The sequence below is a fragment of the Phocoena phocoena genome, chromosome 17 (genome assembly GCF_963924675.1).
Source record: "Phocoena phocoena chromosome 17, mPhoPho1.1, whole genome shotgun sequence".
Classification (NCBI taxonomy): domain Eukaryota; kingdom Metazoa; phylum Chordata; class Mammalia; order Artiodactyla; family Phocoenidae; genus Phocoena; species Phocoena phocoena.
Window position 1 is genome coordinate 69,689,433 of NC_089235.1, and position 14,821 is coordinate 69,704,253.

The following is a 14,821-nucleotide window of genomic DNA, read 5'->3' on the forward strand; positions in this document are numbered from 1 at the left end:
AGTTCTTAAATTTTCTTTAAATTTACTCTGTTTATCCAATTAAACAGATATTTGATTTAAATTCTTCACCATTTATATTTATTACCTCTAGTTTATAAGTAAATATCTTTAGGTTACAAATGGACCACAAAGTACCACCTTAGATGTATGTTATATTATACTTTTATTGGCGTTCCATTCTACCTTGTTTGTGTGGTGATATATGCTACCTTGTTTTTGTGGTGGCATATGCTGTCTTGAGTCAAAATTTCTATATACATGAATGTGTTTATAGGGTCTGTTTTGATCTATTTGCCTATCTTGCAGCATGTCACACTGACTTATTTACTATAGCTTCACAACAAATTTTGATATCATGTAGGAAAATTCCCCTAAACTTGTTCATCCTCAAAACTGTGTTAACTGCTCATGGCTATTCTATATATATTTTAAAACCAGCAATATTAAATTCCACAGAGAAGTTGGCCTTGAACTTGATTTACAAACCATTTGGAACAAATGACATGTGTATGGTATTTCTTTCTATCCACAAATAGCATATATTTCTCAATTGATTTAGGCTTACTTTAATATTGTTTAGAAAATGTTACAATTAAATTTCCCAATAAACATCATGTATATCTTTTGTTAGGGTTGTTCTTTGGTTCTTATATTTTTTGATGATTTTATAAATAATATATACTATTTATATTTTACTTTTGAACTGTCTGTGGCTGGTGTTTATAATGTAACTGTATTTTGCCTATTGATAATATAGAAAGTCTGCTAAACATTCTTAATTCTAAAAGTGCATATAACCTAGGTGGTTTAGTTAGACAATCATATTATCTACGTGTAAGTGAGTTTGTTTCTTCATTTCTTCTTTTATAATACTATAACTTTTTTCACTGTCTAGGCTAAGACAAAAAGTTATATTGACTAAAAATTGTGATAACAGAAAAACGTCTCTACATTCTGACTTTTAAGAAGATAGTTCTAACATTTCACCGTTAAATATTACCTGCTGTAGAGTTATGGTATATATTCTTTGTCAGTAAAGCAATTCTCTTTTATTCCTAAATTTTCAAGCGCTTTAAAAATCATGAAGTGTTCTGAATTTAACCAAAGGATATTTTGTTATCTGTGTAGATTATTATACTTTCTCTTTCTTCATTAGTTTGTCAATAGATATTTTAATATTAAGCCATCCTTCAATTCCTAGGAATTTTTTTTATTATTTTGATATGTTTATATCTATGATTGCAGTGAAATTCTTCTATATTGGCTCTTGTTTACTGTCTTGCTTACTGTTCTCTGAGAATCTTGGGTATGTCACTTTGCTGTCTTCTATTATTTTGGACAATTCTTAGCCTTAAGTCTTCAAATTTTTTTCCTGCTCTCTCTTTTCTCCTGGGAATTACTCATGTTTGACCATTTTATATTGCCCCATAGTTTTTGGATTCTCTTTTCTATTTTTTTAAATTTACTATTATTTTTCTCTTTGCATTTATGTTTCCATTGAACTATCTCCAAAATCTTCATGGAAGGAATATGCTTTGCAAGGATAAATTTCTTTGCTCGCTTGATGTTAGGCTTGGACATACACCTTACCTTGGTGATGGATTGCATGTGGAAGTGTTAGTTACCAGTTTTGAGCCTAGGCATTAGAGGCATATACTATTTCTGCTTGTCCACTTGAGGCTATGAAAAGAACATATCCTGGGAAGCCTGGTGTTGGATTTGACCCATGGTCTGGAGACAAGCCCATCTAAGCCCAACCTATATCAACTAAAACTCAACTGTCCTACATACGAGCTAGAAATGATGCTTGTTGCTGTATGGCACTAAAGTTTCTGGTGGTTTCCTAATAAGAATTATGTTAAAATTATGAAGTGGTACACTGGATCATAGGCTTTGCATTTGTTTAACTTTAGTAGTTACTGCTAAAAGATTTTCCAAAGTTCTTATATAAATTTATACATCAACCAGCAGTGTAACTGCTTGACTTTTTTGCCAAAACTTGGAGTTGTTTAGTCTTTATGGTGACAAAAAAGACTACCTTTTTATTAAACACACAAAATACGAGAGTATTATGTAATTTTAAGTCAGTTTCTAAAATTTAATACATTCTAATAAAGTTGTAACAGCAGTAAATAAATATTTTGAAAATCAAGCTGGTATCACTCTATCTAGAAGAAAATTAAGTGAAAGTACTTTTCATCGTAGAAGAGAGACAACTGCTGATGTCCTAACTAATTCAAGAACAACTTATAAAATTTTCTAAAGTTGTTTCCAGAAAATCAGTGGCAATGGGTTGGGACACACCTACTTCAACAGGGTAGAGTCTATGTTATGTGTTGGTTTTATTCATTGCAATTGAACTGTACCTGTACAGTGTGCCATTCTTGTCTTTAGCCTTAAAGGTAAAGAGAAAGTCTTTTGTTGCACCAGTTTGAAGTAACTCTGAAACAAGGCTCCCTTTATTATAGTATCCATTCACATTATAATATTCATTCACATGAAAGAGTTCGTAACTGCAGTAAAAAGACCAAAAGAATATAGGATTTCCTGGTCACCATTTTGGGTGGATTTGGTTACCTGTATAAAACGAGGGATAGGGACTTCCCTGGTGGCACAGCGGTTAAGAATCCGCCTGCCAATGCAGGGGACATGGGTTCGAGCCCTGGTCCGGGAAGATCCCACATGCCCGGGAGCAGCTAAGCCCGTGTGCCACAACCTCTGAACCTGCGCTCTAGAGCTCGCAAACCACAACTTCTGAAGCCCACGTGCCTAGAGCCCGTGCTCCGCAACAGGAGAAGCCACTGCGATGACAAGCCCGCGTGCCGCAACAGAGAGTAGCCCCAGCTCGCTGCAACTAGAGAAAGCCCGTGTGCAGCAACGAAGACCCAATGCAGCCAAAAATAAATAACTAAATAAATATTTTTAAAACAATGAGGGATAAATACTCAAAAGCATGATCTCTTTAACAAGATTTCTAGGTACATAAGAATGCAAAATATAAAATGTTCTAAAATATTCACTGATCACCAAGCATATAAAATTGACGTTCAACTTATGTTAACTAGATTCCTCCCACTTCTTCAGTGGTCCTATGAAGAGCTCCTTATCTGCTGCCAGGGGTGGGACCTTTGACCTAATGGAAAGGCAAGTACTTCTGGTGACAAGCTCCGATAGCCTTTACTAGGGTCCACCTTAAGAAGGGAAAAATCACTCAGGTAAAAATCTTTGGGGGACTTCGCTGGTGGCGCAGTGGTTGAGAGTCCGCCTGCCGGTGCAGGGGACGCGGGTTCGTGCCCCGGTCCGGGAAGATCCCACATGCCGCGGAGCGGCTGGGCCCGTGAGCCATGGCCGCTGAGCCTGCGCGTCCGGAGCCTGTGCTCCGCAACGGGAGAGGCCACACAGTGAGAGGCCCGCGTACTGCAAAAAAAACAAAAAACAAATCTTTGGGGTAAGTTTAGGTACCTAGTTACCACTGCATGCACTCGAATTAGATTGACTTCAGCTGTTCTTGGAAAGAATTCCAGTGCAGTCACTCAAGTTTTGGTTCTCTTTTACATAGCTGCATTCAGAGGCATGAAGCAATGTTTAGGGAAAAAGTGATACTTACACCTGAAATTTATATTTTTCCAAGTAACCTATTGGTATTATAGACGCAGGAAACCCTCAGGTGGTAAAGCTATATATGTTCATGGTAAGTGCTATGGACTAAATTGTGTCCTAGCTAAAACCTAAGTTAAAACTCTAACCCCCAATGTGACTGCACCTGGATACAGTCTCTAGGAGGTAATTAAGGTTAAATGAGATCATAAGGGTAGAGCCCTAATCTGATAGGACTGTGGCCTTATAAGAAGAAGAAGCAAAACAGAGAGCGAGCGCTCCTCCTCCAGTTGTCTCTTTTGCTTTCTCTGTATGAGGACTCAGGGAAAAGGCAGTCGTCTACAAACAAGAAAGTGAGTTCTCACCAGAAACCAAATTCTGCCAGACCTTCATGTTGGACTACCCAGCCTCCAGAACTGTGAGAAAAGAATTTTCTGTTTGAGCTGCCTGGTTTATGGGATCTTGTTATAGCAGGCCAAGGTAATACAGTAAGTCTGCAGTCCGGTGTTGATGTGTAGAGCAGTTTGGACAGGTAAAGATGAACAGTGTCATTCAGGAGGGGTTCCAGCCCATCGGCTTATCCTTGCACACCTAAACAAAGCAGTAGATCAGACACACCATGCTGTTAACTTGTTGAAACTTGGGACTCGATTCATCTGATTCAATTACAATCTAAATTTCTCATCTTGGTATTATATTTGCAGATTAGTTGGTACAGTTGACGTTTTAACAGATACTGTTAATAGGTAGGCTGAATGTGAACTGTCTCTAGCAAGTTCCTTCTGGTGACTTTGTAAATTTCTCTTTGGCTTCATTAACAGTCATACTGCTCCAGTATTATTCTGTTTGCACTCTCACAGGGCCTTTCCCAGATGTACCACCTCCTGGGACCACTCCTCAGCTGACCCCAGGTCCCTCCCTGGCTTTAGGCCCCTTTTATGCCATTCTTGGAGAGCTCCAGGCACCGCAGGGTTATAGGAGGAGGGTCACTTTGGCAAAGACAGGTGGTCATGGAGCTGGGGTCAGAGAGGGGCATGCCTCCTTCCTGGAAGTTACTGGGAACCCCCAAACTAGTCCCTGCAGTGTGTCCTAAATGGTGGGGGAGGCGGGAGGGGACGGTGAGCTACTCATTCTTCCTCCCCAGGTCCAGGCAGACTGATGGCAAAGTCACCCACAGCTCACCTGCTGCCAGCCTCTGCCTGGGCACCACCGGTGTGGGGCCTGAAGGTGCAGGAGTTCCTAAGACTGTGCACCCTGGGGTCCGGCGCCCACCTTTTGGAGCCCAGGCAGCCAGTAGGCTCGTTCTGCACGGGGAAGCCGGAGGCCCAGGAGCGACGGCTGTGGCCTATGCAGCTGATTTTTAATTACACATACTGACACACTGCCAGTTTGGGCATTGTTTCTTGAATTCTGTGACTTGCTTCTGAATTCACATTCTTTTTCTAGCTGAAATCTCTCTCTTCTAATCGTTATTTTCATGATAATCTGTGGTTAAGCTCTCTCGGTTTTTATCTGAAATCATGTTTCTCCCTGATTATTAAGGGTAAGACCATCTTGGTTGAAGTAATTTTGATGTGCTATCCTGCCGGACCGTAAGGAGAGATTAACATCAGTTCTAATGATACATTTTTTAAACTGATTTAACAAAGGTACAAAGGACAGGCCTTAAAAAAGGTCAGTGTTTGAAACTGGTTGCTTTACTCATCCCAGAATTTTGAATCAAAAAAGGCTGTTCCAATCAGAAAAGGCTGCTCTAAGTATGTATATTAATTCAACAGATACTTCGTGGGAAATAATCATGCTTGACATAAAAAAGGGGAGAGAGTAAGACTATTCTGTGCTCAAGAAGAATATATTATCTAGGGATAGGAAAGTATTGTAGAACAGTTGTCAGAACAGGTAGAGATAATCTACCGAGGATATTCAGCAAATCAGTGGTGTCAGGCAAACACTGCTTCTCCTGCTTACAGGGTATGAGATCTTAGACAAGTTACTTAACCTCGCTGAGATTCTGCTTTTTTTTCCATTTTTTTAAGTAATGGATGAACATATCATTCACTTGATAGGATTGATATGATCATTCAATTTAACGGGATGAAGTCCTTGGCTCGACATAGGTATTTGGCCAACAGCAGTTTTCTTGAGTGGGACATTCAACGGGCAGATGCTAAAATGGGAGGAAACCCAAAATGGAGATCTTGGCTTGAAATACACCAACACAGGTCACCAGCTGTTAAGGAGTGCTGCGTATTGACAACAATTTTCCAGCACCGTTAGTATTAATCTTGCAAAGTTTTACCTATCAAGTAACCCCAAACTATATTTGCTTTAGTTCCTGTTTCCTTAATTACAGATACAGTTGATCTTCTTTGGGTTTTTGTTTGTTTAGGGTTTTTTGGTTTCACTTATTTGTTTTATTAAAGTATAGTTGATTTATAATATTATATGAGTTTCAGGTATATAATAGTGATTCAATATCTTTACAGATTATACTCCATTTAAAATTATTACAAATATGGCTATATTTCCCTGTGTTGTATATTTCTTTTATACATAGTAGTTTTTATCTCTTAAACCCATACCCCTATCTTGTCCCTCTTCCCACTGGTAACCACTAGTTATTTCTCTGTATCTGTGAGCCTGTTTCTGCTTCATTATATATATTCATTCGTTTTATTTTGTATATACCACATACATGTGATAACACACGGCATTTCACTAAGCATAATATTGTACTTTCTAGGTCCATACACATTGTTGCAAATGGCAGAATTTTATTCTTTATTGTGGCCAAGTAATATTCCTCTGTGTGTGTGTGTGTGTGTATACCATGTCTTCTTTATCCAGTCATCTGTTGATGGACACTCATGTTGCTTCTATATATGGCTATCATAAATAATGCTGCTGTGAACATTGGGTTGCCTGTATCTTTCAGAATTAGTGTCTCTTTATACACTAATTAGTGTATCTTTCAATCCCCTCACTTTCAGTCTGTGGGTGTCTTTAGCTCCGAAGTTTTTCTCTTACAAGCAGCGTATAGATGGGTCTTGATTTTTATCCAATCAGCCACCTTATGTTTTTTGATTTGAGCATTTAGTCCACTGACATATAAAATTATTATTGATAGGTATGTATTTATTGCCATTTTATTTCTTGTTTTCCTATTGTTTTTGTAGTTCTTCCCTGTTCTTTTTTGTTTATTCCATTGTCTTTTGATGACTTTCTTTAATGGTATGTCTTCCTTTCTCTCTAGTTTTTGTGTTTCTATTGTAGGTTTTTTATTTGTGGTTATCATGGGGTTCATATATGTTGACCTATATACCTACTTGTTTTAAACTGGTAGTCCTCTAAGTCCAAACGCATCCTAAAAGATCTTCATTTTTACACCTCTCTCCCACATTTTATCTTTTTGATGCCGTATTTTACATCTTAATGTTTGTCCCTTTACTGACTACTGTAGTTACAGTCAATTTTATGTCTTTTAATATTTGTACTAGCTTATTTAAATGGTTAATCCACAGCCTTTACTGTATTTTTGCCTTTATTAGTGGGATTTTTCCTTTCCTATAGATTCTTACTTCTTTTTACAGCCTTTACTTTTCCACTTAGAGAAGAACTTTTAACATTTCTTTTAGAGTCAGTTTAATAGTGGTGAACTCTCAGGTTTTGTTTATCTGAGAAGTTTTTTATCTCTTTTTCAATTCTAAATAATAATCTTGCTGGGTAGAGTATCCTAGGTTGCAGGTTTTTCCCTGTCAGCACTTTGAATATATTATACCACTCCCTTCAGGCCTTTAAAGTTTCTGCAGAAAAATTAGTCAATAGCATTATGAGGGTTCCCTTATGGATGACTCTGTCTCTTGCTGCTTTTAAAATTCTATCTTCAACTTTTGACATTTTAATTGCAATATTTTTTGGTGTGGTTATATTTGGGTTCATGTTGTTTGGACCCTCTGTGCTTCCTGTACCTGGATATCTGTTTCCCTCTTCAGGTTTGGGAATTTTCCAGCCATAATTTCATTAGATACATTTTTGACCCCCTTGTCTTTCTCTTCTCCTTCTGGGACCCCTATAATGTAAATGCTGGTATGCTTGCTATTGTCCCAGATATCCCTTCAACTGCTCTCATTTTTCAAAATTTGTTTTTGTTTGATGTTCCGACTAGATGATTTCTATTCAGTCTTCCAGATCACTTGAGCATTCTTCTGTATCACCTAGTCTGCGTTAATTCCTTTGAGTGTGTTTTTCATTTCGGTTATTGTATTTTTCAGTTCTGAGTTATTCTTTTTTGTTATCTTGTTCCTTGTTAAAATTCTCACCGTGTTCATCTATTCTTTTCTTTCATTCAGTTAGCTTTCTTACTACTAAGGCTCTGAATTCTTTACCTGGTAAATTGATTATTTGTTTCATTTGGTTTATTTTTTAGGGGTTTTCTATTGCTCTTCAATTGAGACAGATTCCTCTGTCTTCTCATTTTGCTTAACTTTATCTCTAGGACATGAGGTGAAACAGTTTCCTATTGTGGTCCTGAAGGGATGTCCTTATGTGGGAGCCTCCCTATATAATCTGTGTGTGCACGGTGGCTTTGGTGGAAGAACTGGCCTTGAATGAACATAATTAAAATCTTTCCTCAATGTGTGCTGGCACCTGTCACCTTGGTAGAAGGTGGTGCTGAAAATGGAGGGGCTAGAGTCAGAGCCAGATGTGAGTCAGGGTTTCCCCTTTGGTCAGTAGCCATTATCACCCAGTGAGGGATGGGGACGGGTCCCGTGTTGCTGGAGCAGAAGCCCTGAGGGTTGAGTCTGAGCTGGCTCTGTTCCCTTTAAGTGTGTGCTCTCCCCACCCCAGCATCTGCAACCTCACCCCAAATGGGAACAGTTCTGGAGGAACAGGAGTGGTGTGGGCACACATGGTGGGTTGGGGCATTGGCTGTGGCACTTCAGCTGGGGTCAGAGACCCAGACGGCTTTGGATGCGCTACTTGTGTAAGCACCAGTAACGGCTGCCCCCACCTTACTCAAGACGCCACTTCAGGTCTGAGCTTCCTTTGTCCCCCACAGCTGAGCTCTCCCTTCAGCCTTTGCTGTCCTCATCCCAGTGTGGAACTGTGCCACAGGGCATTGGGGCCCGTGTGGGCTCTTGGCATGGATCGGGATGGGGCTGTCGTGGTCCAGCCACAGACAGAGATCAAGGCTGCTTCTGATGTGCTGCCTGTGTAAGTGCCAGTAATGCTGCCCCTGCCCCGCTCAGATGTGGCTTTGGGTCTGAGCCACCTTTGTGTCTCAAAGCTAAGCTTTCGCCTAGGAGGTGGCAGTCCTTGCCCCAGTGTGGAGCTGTGTTGTGAGGCAGGCGGGGCTGGAGTCATCACTCAGCTCAGGCTGGGGCATGTGCAGTGTCAGTCGGGGGAGGCCAGGCAGCCGCTGGAGCGGCTCTCAGTCCACACTCTCCAGCCTGCCTCAGCAGCCAGCAAGCACGCTCACTTCTCATGAGCAGAGCCCAGGCTTCCCACAGGCCTCCTGTTAGTCCGGTGGCCCTCCAACCAGCTGATGGGGCTCCTCTTCCCTGTGTTGGACCCAGGCCTGGGGAGCTCAAAATGTGGCTGGAACAGCTCCCTCCCCAGGGAGGGTCTCTGCCCGTGTCACAGCCCTTCTCAGTCCCCTCTCAGAGGCACAGTTCCAGAGCTGATCACTTCTGTTCCCTCCCTACTTGATTCTGTATGGATCTTTTTTTTTTAATGGCTCTTTCATTTATTTAAATATACTCCAGTCTCTCCTCTTATAATTAACTCTGCCAGGACCCCGCATGCCTCTTCTTTTTCTTTTAATTTATTTGTATGGATCTTTCTTACAGCCTTGGTGGTTTTGGAGCCTTTCTGCCAGTCTCCAGTTTTCAGTGAGAATTGTTCCACATTTAGATGTGTTGTAATGTGTTTGTGGGCGGGGGAGGGGACTCTGCCACCTTAATCTCTCTTCTTCCTCTTTCTACAGGTATATCCAACCTCTTTTTTTTTTTCTTCTGGGAACTGCATTTTTCTTTTGTCTACTTTTTTTTCTAGTTTGGTGTTGGTCCTTTAATTTTTGATTTGTTACACTTAAACTGTGTCTTAAGGGAATTAGCTTGAGCATGTCAGTAAAGGTAGATTATAGAAAGGCAGATAAAGGTAACTCAATAAATGTGGGTGAGTGATGTCATGCTAAATATAGTTTTTATAGATGAAGTTGCAAAGTTATTTAAAGAATTCACTGAATTTTCACACTGGTTAATTGGCTGGGATTTTAATCCAGGCCTGATTGACTAAAAATCCTATGCTTTGAAAGATTATACTTATTTTCCCATGTGTCAAGAGACAGACTGGCAGTGGTGTGTGTGTGTGTGTGTGTGTGTGTGTGTGTGTTTATGATCACTACAGCAATCTTGGAATTATCGTTCATGCAGGATTCATATTCTAGCCATTCATATATTAGTCATATGAATTTCAGCAAGATATTTAAACTTTGTAAGCACCACCTTCTTCACCTGTAAAAGGGGATATGGTAATAATTACTTACCTCTCAGTACCTAACTTTTCACATATGTATGATTTTCATACAGATCAAATGTTGTAAAAATTACACGTGTTCTCACCTCATATGAAAATTAAATGAAAAGTGGCAGTCCCTAGGAGGTCATGAGGCCCATTCTTTTTTTTTCCTTTGCTTAGTTTGAGAGGCAATTCTTAAACATTAGTCAGATGACAGAGAAGAAGGTTTCCTTAGGCCCCCTCAAATCACACAGCAGCCCAATACAGTCTCCACCTAAAATATGGGTGGAATTTGCAAAAGTTTCTGGATGGATGTTCCTCCTGTGGAGAATTTATGACAACTTTTCCAAAACTTTCCCTCAATCTTTATTATATTCTGTTAATGAGTCAGTGGACTTTTGGCAGGAAGGACAAGTTTCCTTTGGTTCAAACCTTTCTATAGAGGGTTCTGATTAATCTATCTGATGGTCTAAAATCCAAATAACATATGCAATCTTTGGCTGAAAAAGCTCACCCGTGGTGTTATAACAATAATTCCTTCTCCTTGTTTTCATATATAACCTTTTGGAAATATTTCTGTTGGAGCCAACATTTCTATATTTTGGAAACTTGGCCTATGGACGGATGATGGCTCAAGTCTGCCGTTTATTTTCCTTTCAGGGTGTACTAGACCTGGAAGAATGGCTGTTAGACTATTTTTTTTTTTTTAACATCTTTATTGGAGTATAATTGCTTTACAATGTTGTGTTAGTTTCTGCTTTATAACAAAGTGAATCAGCTATACATATACATATATCCCCATATCTCTTCCCTCTTCCCTCTTGCGTCTCCCTCCCTCCCACCCTCCCTATCCCACCCCTCTAGGTGGTCACAAAGCACGGAGCTGATCTCCCTGTGCTATGCGGCTGCTTCCCACTAGCTATCTATTTTACGTTTGGTAGTGTACCTATGTCCATGCCGCTCTCTCACTTCGTCCCAGCTTACCCTTCCCCCTCCCCGTGTCCTCAAGTCCGTTCTCTATGTCTGCGTGTTAGCCTGTTTCTTAAAGAAAATTTTGTAGGACAACCCAGTGTAATGTGGGATAAAGCCCTTTTCTCTGTCCTCCATATCGGAGTGCATATTCATTTCAAGATGCTTTTCCTGACCCCCCAATTTAAAGTAGCTACACCCCCAGCATTCACTTCTGTAAAGGGCCAGAGAGTAAATATTTTAGGCTTTGCGGTCCATATGGTCCCTGTTGCAGCTACTGAACTGTGCCACTGCAGCATGAAATCAGCCACAGACAACATGTAAACAAATGAGCAGGGCTGTGAGCCAAAACACTTTATTTATAGACACTGAAATTTGAATTTCCTATAATCTTCATGTGTCACACAATATGATTCTACTTTTGATATTTTTCCAACAATTGAAAAATTGTAAAAATCATTCTTAAATCACAGACCATATAAAACCAGGCAGTAGGCTACGATTGTGCCTGTGGACTGTAGTCTGACCTCTCGTTCTAAAACACTGCTTTGTTTAGGATTTTTTTTACATCACTTGTTATTATTGAATCTATTTATGTACTTACATTGTCTCTGTACTATCTTGTGCTAGAGTCTAAGCTCTGTCTCTGTAAAAGAAGGGACTTTATGTCCTGTTCACCCCTGAGAATAGCATCACAGACACTCAGTAAATATGTATTGAATGTACAGATCTGCAGCTTTCTGCTAAAGCAGTCCTTCTAAATAAGCAATTCATTTAACATGTAGAGCACATTGAATTCTTTAAGTGGTTCATATCTTTTTTTCAAATTTCACATATCGTAGAGAATTTCATGGTGAAGAAACAGTACAGAAAAATGTTTTCAGGCTTTGGAGTTATGAAGCTCAGCCCATTCTATCAATTAGTGTTTGTGATATTGAGTAACTTATTAAACCTGTCTGTTTTCTCAACTATAAAAATGGAATAGTAATAGTAGCTGTTTTGTAAGACTTATGGTGGGGTCTCTTCTTGATCTTCCATTTTCCTCCCCAAGCCCACTCCCCACCCTTCTCCACCCTGTTCTGTGCCCTGGTAGGTCAACGTGTAAGGACCACATCAGTCGTATGCCTTGTCCTCTGGATTCAAGTTGGGTTTTGCCATTGGGGGGAGGGAGAAGAATGAGGTAAGAAGTATTTATTCTCTTAACTTGCTCCTAAGTTTCAAGACTGGCTATGTTCCTGGAAGAAAAGTGTCAGCTCACAAAATCACGAATTTATAGATGTGCTGTAATGTACCTAATCAGTGTAAGAACAACTGTGCAACTATCTCCAGGGTACGGCACTATCCTCCATGGTCTCTCTATACCTGCAACGTTAAAAATAGTCCTTTATTCAAGTCTCAAATGATCCTAAATTCCTTCTGGGACCCTGAACTGACCTTAGAAGTTTAAAGAGAAAGTTCTTGAGAATAAATGGTAGCTCAAATTGAAACTACTCTTAGAAATCTGGTTTTGCTGTCTTTGAAATTATGTTAAAATACTGAATGATTCCTCTTGATTCGTGTTCCTCTACAGAGTTATGAACTAAGGGGTGTCTACAAGGTACATCCCTGCTTCGCTGAAACATTTTTTTTCTCACAAGATACTTAACATCAGGAAAATTTAGATCAAGATGTGCACTTTCAAATTCTCTTGAAAAGGTCACACTTTCTGACTACACCAGGCTGGCCCACTTCATGGCCATGATAAACTGGAGCTGAGTAGCATTTAACCATTCCCAGGGGCTTTGAACTTGGCAGGCAACTTTGTCCCCACCACTCCCTACTGTGCAGTACTCCTAGTTCTGTGGTTTTTGTTAGCTACCTAGCCCCTGTGAACGTTTTCTTAGAGAATAAGAGGCAAAGTCATCAGCCCCCAGGGAGGCTGGGGGAAAAGGGAATAAGGAGCAAAATGGTGCATACAGCCATCTAGGAGAATAGGAGAGTGACAAGACTTGGATGGAGTAGGATTGCAAGATGGAGAAAAAAAGGTCCTCTTGGAATTCTGGGTTATAATTGGAAATTGTGATCCATGAGCGGGGCTGTGTGTATTTATGCCACCCCTTTTGCTTTTCTGGGTAGATGTGGAAGAGACAGCAGGTTGGGCTTGACCAGGCTAGGGTTTTGCCCAGAGAGCAAGAGAGGCCAGAAAGATGAGACTCTTTGTAAGGGAAGGAATATAATGGTGGGTCATGGAATCTGGGGTGGTTAAAGAGGGAATGTGGACATGAAGGGGTGATGGACACTGAAAAAAACGTGCCTCGTGGTTAAGAACATTCCCTGTGTACAGTGGAGCCAGACTGCATGGACTCAAATCTTATCTTTATACTAGCTGGGTAAATGTATACACTCTGTTATATATAATATATATAAAGTATAGAGTATCGCTATATAATATATATTGTATATACTTTATATACGTAAAGTGTTTAGAACACTGCCTGGCTCATGGTAAGTGCTATCTATGCAGTGCTACAAGAATATTTTTCATGCCCTACATGGAATTCGATTTTAAAAATAAACCTTTAGGGCTTCCCTGGTGGCGCAGTGGTTGAGAGTCCGCCTCCCAATGCAGGGGACGCGGGTTCGTGCCCCGGTCCGGGAAGATCCCACATGCCGCGGAGCGGCTGGGCCCGTGAGCCATCGCCGCTGAGCCTGCGCGTCCGGAGCCTGTGCTCCGCAACGGGAGAGGCCACGACAGTGAGAGGCCCTCGTACCGCAAAAAAACAAAAACAAAAACAAACCTTTAACTTACATTTTTAATTAATATATTTATTGAATGTCTGTAATGTAAAAAGAACATTAAGAGGTATTCTCTGGGGGCCGGAGAGATAAGTCGGCTATGAAGCTGATCAGAGATTCACAGAGCATCTTTAGGGCATATAAAGGGATAAGCCCCATAAAAGAAAACCCGGAGAAGGCTCTATATGGGGGGGTGGGGGGGTGTTCCTTACTGACATGCTCAGGTTTGGACACACAGCAGGAAAAATCAAGTGGCTACTATGTGAAATTCATCAGTAGGTGCTGAGCCTGGGATTTCATGGATTTTTCTAACATTGCCTTTGAAGCAGAGATGGGAATTTCCCCAAAGGCTTATTGATAGAATTTCTAATAGTGTGCCAGTCTAAGTTGGGAGATATTTTTGAGCAGGTGGAACTTTTTTTTACTAAGTAGTTTTTGTTTTGAAGAAAAAACACTATAGGGCATGTGTGGTGGCAAACATGTCAAGCAATAAAGATGACTGTAGAGTGATGATGGACTTTGCATCCAACACTCAGCCCCTTTCTAGAGCAATGATAGTTACCAGTTGTTTGTGTCTGTCAAAAGATATTCTTTTCAATAGGATTATGTATATTTATACACTTTTTTTTTTCTTTACGTCCAATGAAACACACGGCCCTGAATCTTGTGATTTTTCAGTAGTGGGGATTATTCCAAATATGTCCGAAGTTGTCCGCATTATAGATGTGCTGTCTATAAAGCATTTCATCCATCCCCCATTGGCATACATTCACCTACCTTCTAAATGTTTGCTCTTAAAACCGACACGGCCACAAAAGTCATGGTATATAATTCTTTTGTACACGTGCTGGTTGCCTGAAGGATGAAAGCAAAATTGTTAGATGATGTATGCACTTCAAAAGAAATTATGTTTTTAGGATATTCGGAAATGCTGCCAAATTGCCCACCAATAAGATTATGT

General features: G+C 40.2%; 1 pseudogene; it reads right to left on the reverse strand.

The window, feature by feature from the left end:
• Positions 1-3,958: 3,958 nt before the first annotated feature.
• On the reverse strand, positions 3,959-4,633 carry LOC136136926 (suppressor of cytokine signaling 2 pseudogene; annotated as a pseudogene).
• Positions 4,634-14,821: the final 10,188 nt, after the last annotated feature.